The sequence below is a fragment of the Typopeltis vanoorti genome, chromosome 3, assembly GCF_054136105.1.
Source record: "Typopeltis vanoorti isolate ZY-2024b chromosome 3, IOZ_Tvanoo_1.0, whole genome shotgun sequence".
Taxonomy (NCBI): domain Eukaryota; kingdom Metazoa; phylum Arthropoda; class Arachnida; order Uropygi; family Thelyphonidae; genus Typopeltis; species Typopeltis vanoorti.
The window spans coordinates 133,640,219-133,650,233 of NC_143551.1; the positions used below are offsets into that span (position 1 = coordinate 133,640,219).

General features: G+C 33.5%; 1 protein-coding gene across 3 annotated transcripts in view; it reads left to right on the top strand.

The window, feature by feature from the left end:
* Positions 1-9,745, top strand: part of Tnpo (transportin 1) — a 491,580-nt gene extending 481,835 nt beyond the window's left edge. For all 3 annotated transcript variants that reach the window (XM_090390863.1, XM_090390862.1, XM_090390864.1), the window contains one exon: positions 8,523-9,745. The gene's annotated coding sequence lies outside the window, so the exon portion shown is untranslated. The remainder of the gene's footprint in view (positions 1-8,522) is intronic.
* Positions 9,746-10,015: the final 270 nt, after the last annotated feature.

A 10,015-nucleotide genomic window follows, 5' to 3' on the forward strand; every position in this document is an offset into this window, starting at 1 on the left:
TTATGTGAATGACTTAAATTATTTTGAACATTGGTTAACAGAGAAAACTTGTATCAAGAATGAAGGTGAATTTATTGAGCAGTTGAAAGACAATTTTCTCAAGCAGTATGTGAAAGAAGAAGAAACTTGAGTTAAAAAGAGTGTTAGATTGGACCATAGCTTCAGAAGGGTTCTCAGTTAAGGATGTGACTGTTCTACTGATGATTGGTGGCAGTGATCATGTCATACTAATCTTGGGAAGTAGCCAAGTATATGGATATTCCAATTAGGAAAGATTATATGCTGAACTACAAAGTTGGAAATTATGACAAACTCACTGTTTCCTATTATCACTTGTCAAATGGGAAGGATAGCAGTGCATGGGAGCTTTGAAAAGATACTTAAATGATGATCTGAATGTATAACCTTATTAAGCAAGATATCCATAAGAAGAACGTGGAAGTGATACCTGGAAAATAAAGGTGAGGCATTTTATGACATATACTGTATAAATTGCAGGCCAGAAAAATTTAAGAGTGTTATGCAAATAACAAAGTTGGAATATGAAAAGAAACTATTAAAGTGATAATAAGGCTAAAGGCAAACCAGTATGTTTGTGCCAGAAGTAGATTCAGTTGTACAAATAATGAGTGCTCTCTTTGCTAACTCCTGCCAACCTGTCATGTATGCAACATGGTGCACAGTGCTACCAGCTGCATTAGATGAAAAGATAGAGATGAATGAGTTCTGTAGCTATTGCATTGGCTGGATAAGAATTCAGCAGTAGGCAGAGATTGGATATCAGTACATATGCTAAAGGAGTGTTCAGCTGAACTCATTATGCCTTTAACTTGGCTGTATATTGGAGCCTCAGCTGAGGTAAGATCCTACATGGCCGGAAAGAATTTATAATAGTCCTGTTGTATAAGAAGGGTACAAAAATTGATGTGTCTAAACTACCAACATCAATATCTGAACTGCTGGTGAAGATTTTAGAAAAGTTGATAAAATTATCATACAGGAATAGGTTTACAGACAAGCTCTATACATTTCATGGAATATTACATTACTAAATGGAGGTTATGTCTGAGCAGTTGCTCATAATGTTGGATAAGTGGGTGGCTAATGGACAGGTATCAGAAAGTGGTATATCACCCCCCCCCCATCCCTATTTCTGCAATTTTCACTTTTCTCCCCTTGACAAAATTAACCCTGCATTTCATGGAATCATCATTAACAAACTATTCTTCTCTCTTATACTACTTGTCATTACACTCACCATTTCTATCACTTAATTTAATCTACACTTTCATGCAGCCATCCAGATATACCTGGTTCACCTAACAATCCACATTAATTCTTGTGCCCAACAATACTTTCTCCACTCACCTGACACTAAAACCATTTAAGTGCAACCCATCATGCTAGTACAATCCTTTCATCTATCAAAGTCATCCCATACATCTACATACTGGACACCATTTTGCTTACTCAATCTACTGTGACTGAATTGCATTTCTCCTCCTCAGGTCAGTCCTGTCATACTGCACCAAATCCTTACTCTTTTGCTCTTCTGTTTTGCCTCACCCAACAATTCTTTCATAGTTTCTCTCAAACTATATTTTTTTTCCCCTTTCAAATCATTTATTCTGGCCAACATAATCATATTACCCACGTTTTCCACTTGCTTACATTTGCTTTAGTCATATCGTGAATATTCACTCCCAGGAAACACATTTTCATTGTTGCTTGCTAATCCATATGCTCCTGATGATGAAATTATTATATATAACACCATTTTTTTCCCTATTCATTTCTGCTTTCTCTCTCTCTCTCACTCACTCCCTTACTTCATAATTGTATTTGATTTAGCTTACATTTAGTTTAGTTTTAGAGTATTGTATATAATAGTATAGTGCTGTCAGCATTGTTTATGAAAAGTCATATTCATATTTGCTGTTCTTAATACTTAGAGATTGACTTGACGATTTTATTCCATGGCAGTGAATGTGGAATGTTTGTCTTGACAAATGTGAATAGTTTATGGTGGAAAGGAGACTGTGGTGCTAGAATTTGGCAGAAATGTGTGATAATTATGCAGATTAAGGAGCATGAAATGTTGAATGCGAGCATAAATTTAAATACTAATTCTGGTTTTCAATTTTATAACTATGTATGTTGTTATATGTCTTCTATTGTTGTTTGAATTTGTGATTTTTCATGTTGTGTGCTTTATCTATCATTCCTGCCAATCCTTTATATTCTGCCATCATATGATTCCCTGCCATTTCCTTTGTTTACTGGTTTCAACTACAATTTTCTCTCTCCAAATTATTACACTTAACTAGAAAATCACATTGTCTTGTCTATAAAAAAAAAAATGGATATTTATTAGCTTTCAAGTAGCATATTGTATATTGTAAAATTGTGGTAATGAAAATTCTGTATGCTGTTTCATACTACTTTATCTTGATTGTCCTTTCCCTTTTAATTTTTCTGTAGTTAACAACATTTGGATATTTTCATCTATTTTCAGTATGAAGAATTTGAGTTACACTTTTTTCAGTACAAAAGTGTAATATGAAGAATAGTGATGTCCACGAATTAAAATCTGAATTTTTTTTTATTAGAATAATAGTGGCAAAACATCTAGTTTAGTCCTTAGCTGTTTCCTAGTTTTCCGGCTACCTATTACTTAAAATTCTTCATTGCATATGTAAAATTAAATTAATGAACAATTAATTAAATTAATTGGTCATTAGCCTGGTTGGCCGAGTGTTAGTGTATCCGCTCTTGAGCCAAGAGGCTGCTGGTTCGAATCCCGCCGTGGTCATGGATGTTTGTCATTGTATGTAAAAAAAAAAAACTAGCGCTGGTAGGTGGCAGCGGTGTAGCTGCAGTTCATTGGTGGATTTAGTGGTGGAGACAGAATTGTAGAGTAGGTGCCCGCCCTCAATGAGTCTTTGGAGTCTTATAGATGTCATGTAATAAAATATTCTGGAATGGGATTGATGATCTCAACATATGTTTGTTTGAATACTGATCTCTGTTTTACTAATTGCATAATTAGTACCTTTATGTCAGTGGTATTGGATTTTCACCCACCAAAAATAGAAAAGATTGTATTCATTAATAGTCATAGATGGGGTAATTTCAGCAACTTTCCACCACTGTCTATCACTGGTTCTTGTCTTGCTTGCCATCCTGTTTCTTGAGTACTGTCATTATCTGAATTTTTTCAGATAAGAGTGGAATCAAGATGAATGAAGGTAACTAGTGGTGGAAGATAACCAGTGCCCCAGGGCTCTGTACTAGATATAACAGAGGATTTGAGGTGGGGGTTTCATCATCGGTTGTTTGATGATGCAAAACTGGGGAAGGACAATAGTTGATAAAGGTGATATTTAGAAATTTTACAAGATGGTTTAAATAAATTGGTAGTGTGGGCAAAGGACAATGGTTGTCAGTTCAACATTGTAAAATGTAAGGTGTCACTTTGGGATGAAAAGATTACATGCTTCATGTCATACTGATGGTTTACAGGATATTGATGAGGCTAGAAATCTTGTAGTGATGGTGGATAGAGATTTGAAATGCAGATATATTGAAGAGTTAACAAAATAGCTCAGTGGATTACTTGGATGTTGAAGAACACATTGTCAAGTAAAGATACAGAGATTATTATCCCTCTTTATAAGACTATGATTTAGCTATATGTTGACTATTGTACACAGATTTGGTTACATGCATTTCTAGGGAACTGGGAGCCAGTAGAGAGGATTCAGAGACAAGTGACCAAGCTCATGACATGTCTGGAATGTTTCCCTATGAGAATAGATCGAAGGTGTGTGGAATTTTTTAATACAAGAAGAGTAGAGGGGAAACAAGGGGTCGCACATAGAAGTTGTCTAATAGTGTGGTTGGAGGGTATGCATACTAGGTTCTTTACTTGAAGAGTTGGAATGGATTGCCAGAGGTGCTTATGAGCATCCAAACAATAAGTTTGAGGTGATGGATGGTATGGGTCTCCCTCAATGAGGCTTTTGACTCCATGGACTACCAGTATAAATAATAATAATAAGGGCTAAATGACCTCACCTACTCCCTTTGGGGAATAAAAGGTGTTAGCGATTTTTTTTTTTTTTAAATCGGAAGTAAATACTGATATACAATTTTTATTTTACAAGGAATAGATGCAACAATGCAGGTGAAATACAATATAGGGTATAAAAGATTCCTGTTTTATATTTAAATGATTAAGGAAAACTTCATGAGGATTTTTCATATTAGACATTCCTTCCTAATTTGTGTATAATCAGCTTGTAAACTGGATATAGAAATATGGTACCCAAGATGTGAGTATTCTTCTTGATATAGTTTTGGTAGGCCCTTACAAGATCTTTGGATTTCCTAACCATTATTCCAGGATAGAATAGTTTACCCTATCCCTAGAGTATATTTTGTATGTAAATTGCATGTTTGGCTTTTGGCTGGTTTGCCTGTTTTGTGAGATGAAAATCCTGAGTTTCCAGAAGGGGAAACCTTTCTGCATCTGTGTAAGACTGGTTAACTTACTGAAAAGCCCTGATAAAGGTTGTTTGCATCCATGATAAGATTTGAACCCATGTCTTTCTAACTAAAGAATATGGTCGAACTGATAAGGTGACGTGTTCAGGGAGCCCAGCAAAAAAAAATTTAAAAAAAAAAAATAAAAATGTGGTTATTATCTCACCTAGAATGCAACCTTTTTTTTTTTTTTACATGAATTATTTTACAGTTCAATCATTGCATCTATACCAAAAAAGAATATTGCATCATCTGAGGAAAATTAATTTTACAGCTATAGATTGATGTAATCTTTTTTGTGATAAGCTAATCACCTAGTCTAATGAAAAATTATCAAGCTATTTTGCAAAATGGCAAGTGATCCAGAATTTCATCATTCATGCATTTATGCAGTAATTTTAATTTCCTTCATAATTTTTAAATATCAAGAAACATATCAGGCAATCATTATACTTTTCCTTGAAATTTCTAACTGAATTAAGATAACGTTATGCTTACAAGAAAGAGATCTAGGATCCATTTACCATGAGGTAATAAAGTATTCTCTATAGATTTCTTCCAAAAATGTTTTATGTTGAGCTAAAGCATTGCATTGAGACATTTTGCATATTCCATAAATTAGAGTGTGAGTTGCCACCCTTACTTTTCCTTGTATTATAGTTCTTTCTTTAGTGTCACATTAAATAACTTACTTCACTTGACTCAAACAGGCAGTTTGCAATTATTGATCCATATACTAGCATTGTGGAGCAGTTCAGAAAAAAAAAACTCAAACAGAAAATCAATAATACAGTCTTTCTTTTATGTCAAGTTTCAATAGTAAGTCTATATTCCTCTTAAGGATATATTCCAGGACATAATGCTAATGTTTGCTCATTACTTCCATCATTTATTAACATTTCAAGATAATTACTCAATTTATTCACAGTTTCTTTTTCTTAATCTTTCAAATTATTGTACCTGTCATCTTTGAGTCTTGCTTTTTTTTTTTTTTTAAGTAGTTTGCAGAATATGTTTGATCTTCATTCATTATATCTGTTATCTTAAGTCCTTTTGTGATTTTTTTTGTGTAGCCACTTTTATATGTCACTTAGTTTTTCGTACATTTTTCTTGGGATTCTGCATCATTCCTGCTATCTTCAGGGGAGCCAAAAGCATGGGTATGTCATGTTCCAGTTTGAAAGTGCCTAGTTGCTCTTTCACTGATTTTTACTAATTGAATAAATCATCTTGTAATTAGTATTAATAGTGTGTATGTTGATGATATTCACTTTGTTTCTACACAAGGTAGAGTTGTTAGGCAACTGACATTTGCATTTGATATTCATCTCTTTCCTCAATAAAGAAATAAGGAAATGATTGTAGATAATCACCCATAAAAAGTGTTAAACCCAAAGGGTTTTTTTTTTTTTTTTTTGGAAGTACATACTGTAGATATAATTATATTATTCCATTATGGTCTTTATAATAAATAATGTATATGTTATCAAGCAGTTTGGTATCTAGGATTAGTTTAACATTGAAAATGGCTGCAGTGCAGTATATCCATTTGAGCAAATAGACATTAGGTTTAGCAGCTCTTATAATTGTTTATATCTGATATAGTGTGAACTTTTTCAGGGTTGAATTTTTGGTTGATATTTCTATTGTTTCCTCGAAAACTAACTTAATATCCCTAACAAATGTATATTATTCAAAGTGGTATAGTATTTTTATGACATATTGATTCATTTTTGTCATGTACTCTAAACATAATTTTGTTTTATCAAGTGGCAGTGCATTTGACTTAGTTGAGTGTGTCAAAAAGGTACAGTTTTTTGTTATGTACTTCACTCATAATTTTGTTGATGATTGTGCCCTCCTCCAAATGATCTGATTTGAACCAAAACTGAAATGGTTTCACAAATTTTAATATCTCTTTGAACCAATTTGCCAGTAAAAATTATCTGATCTGATTGAACTACATAGACACCTTCTTGTGTACATTCTCAATCCCATATTGTATTTCATCCATCTAGTTAAAGCAGAGGTTATTGCAGTATATAATTTTGATGTGTTCCTCCCCCTCCCTTTAAAATGGTTCAACTAAAATGAAAATTGAATTTTTTGACACAACAGATTTCTAATGATTACAAATATTAAATGTTATTACAATCTATCCATCTAGGTCCTAGACATATAGACAGATTAAAAAGATAAGTGCCCCCATAGTACAAATGGAAAAAAACAGACAGATACATTGCACCTTCGATTGGAAAGGACCAGAATTCTATTCTCTTTGTGATGAGAGGAATCTTATGTGGGCTTTTTCACATGAAGTCAAGCTGGCCAATCTCATATGGAGGTAGCAGAGATTTTTTTCTCCCAGAAACTCAGAAGAGTTTCAGCAAATCAACAGAGAACACATGTAATTTACAGACACAAATTATTATTGGTGGTGGGCAGATGATGGCATCATATGTGGTTGTTGGATTAAGTAAGTAATGGAGATTCTGAGTTGTGTGCAGTAGAATAGAATACTTTCCCTCAATGAGTCATTGGGGATCCCCTTGGAGATGAGACATAATAGTAATACTAATAAAACAAATCTAATATTAGCAAAACACACAAGCAATGGGGATTTAACTCATTTGGACCTCCCCCCTCCCCATTTTTTGACCATAAGATATTTGCATAATTTATATACCCTGTTTTAACATTTTGTTACTACTATGGTCGTCTGAGATTTAGCTGCCTGTCCCAGAGTATGCTGTATTGCAGTGGAGCATATTTGCATCGTTTGTTTGCTGCATTGGATAAAGATGGAAGTTATTTATGCCAAATCCTTTAGTACAATGAATAACTACAGTGAAATAATGTGTTATTGTGGTAGTAATGATATGGACGTACAATTTTTAACTATTCTAGAAATTGCTGTTCAAATGGTGAAATAACTTTTCACGAGTTGTACTTTTGTATCAATTTTCGTATAAGGTTATAGGTTATCTAGTTTTCAAAATGACCCGTGCCCTTTAGTTGAAAAGAAAGACCTGAGTTTGATTTCATCTAGGGCTTTAGGAAAATTTATGAAGATGGCTTTTCAACTGGAAGTGAATTAGTCTCATGAAAAGGTGACAGGATTTCCCTTACAAGATTTTAGAAAGGAATACCTACATAACAGAGACAAACTGACAGAAACATAAGACATGTTACATATATCTCATGATTTTATTTGCTTACTGTAATATGAATCCAACCAGCCAACATAGTTCTCATTGATAATGACATGAGGAAACTTTCACCTTACACACACACACACACACGTTCTAGTTAGTAAGCATCTAAGAAAGATATTTTCCCATCTTATCAATCTTCAGCTATTAACTGGAATTTAGTATGCCAGCTGTTCAAAGTAATGAAGTCCTGGCCTGGATTGAGTTACTAGCAAATTACTAGGTGAAGATGTTGTCAATATATCTCATTCAGAATTTATGTTCGAGAAATGACATATTTCACCACAGACAAGTAAAAAGATAAAATGTATTTGCAGAAATACATTGTATGTATTTTAGTTCAAACAAAATATTAACTGCAGAACAATTCATTATCTGTTGGGGGGGGGATGCAAGAAATGAGGATGCAATTTCATGAAACAATCCTTCCCAGTGTCAAGTAAAGTTGCCTTATAATCACCCCTATTTGTATGCCTTCATCTGAACTATGAGCTTAGCATGGGAAGGGGATGGACACTGGGAAGGACTGTTTCATGAAATTGCACCCTTTAATTCTGCCCTTTGCAGAACATGAATGAATGGAGGTTTAGGTAACAATCCTCAATTCAGATCATTGTTTTGGGAAGGCATTCATTTTAATCAGCCATTTAAAAGTTTAAACACTATGCAATAGTATGATTTATTATGTGCTGCAGAATAAATTTTGTTACAATCTTGTGTTTATTTTGAGTATTCTGTGTTTTAAGTGTGTTATTTCTTTTGCAGATCAATAATGGTATGTAGCATGCAGGATGGAGATCACATGCTTATACCATTCAATGGGAAGCATTTGGAGGGAGCTGCCATTGCAGTGATTCTTACCAGAGGGAGCAATAGACTGCCACATCATGTTGGGGGTTGATTTGTTATTATTATTATTATTTGCTTCAGAATGAAAGAAAAATTTAGTTTAAAACAATCATAAGCTGATTTAGATATAATAAACAAGTTGCAATCTAGATACAAAGATGCAAAAGAAAAACATTGCCACTTAAAATTTTAAAAAAATAAAATAAATACCATTTGTAGTTTTAGCAGAAGAGCTGTTATCAGTGTTTTGAGATGAATCGGATTTATTTTTTCTTTTCTTTCCACTTAGCACATATAATTTTTAAATTTAATATGTATTGTCTTTGTTACATTCTAGTAATCCATAGTTAAGCTAAGTTAGAAAGTAAGTTTTTAACAAGAATTTGGCTGAAACCATATTCTTGTTTACTTAGGCTTAAGATAGATTTAAGGTTTGATGTTACTTGTTATGCATGTGTCTGACTGTTATGCATGGTCACTGCTGATCTGATGAATATAGCTGACTAAATATACAACTCAAAGTGATTCATAAAATGCATTGTCCACATTTCATGTGGAAGCTGTGTATATCGAAATGAAGTTTTAAATACATTATGATATAGCAAATTTCTTTTCAAAAGACAAAATGATAAAATGAAATAATACATTCATTCATGTAGATAAGCAGTGCAGCAGGTACTACAGCATAGGATTAGTTTTTGTCCTTACCCCAACGTCACATTAGCAGTGTTGTGAAGTGCCTTATTGTCATTCCCTTTTTCCCCACGTCATCAGGTATCACAGGGCAAAGGGTGGGGGAGGGAGGGAAGGAGCATAAAAACTAATAGGGATAGATCTTCATCCCTATGATTATTCCAGCAGCAGTAGATATGATACATATGTATTACTACTGTGGAATATTTTAAGTCTTTCAGTGCAGCTTTTTCCTGTAATTATGGATAAAGTCATGTTGATATAAGGAGGAGGCAGCTGAATGTTGTACTTATTGTAATTAACACGGGTGTTGTAATAAAAGAGTTCCTGAGTATATTACAATTGTAAATGTTCATGGTCAAAAGACCTTTAAGTAATAAAGATACCTTGAATCAATGTGATAACATATTTTGATGCCAGTTGCCCAAACTCTTTGAATATATGGGTGGGAGGGTGGGAGTGAGTGTGTTTTTTACGTGTGTGTGTGTGTATGCATGAATGAGTGAGTATGTTTTTACATGTGTATATTTGCGCATATTTCTGTATTCACCAATGTCCGTTTAAATTCTGTATATCTGAAAGTTTGTGATCTGACTACATACTATGCATATTATAGGTCTCATAAATTTCACATGTAAAATGCTCATAGCCTATCTTTAGGTATGACATGCTAGAGGTATACACAAAATTTTATTTTAAAAAAATAATATATAGAG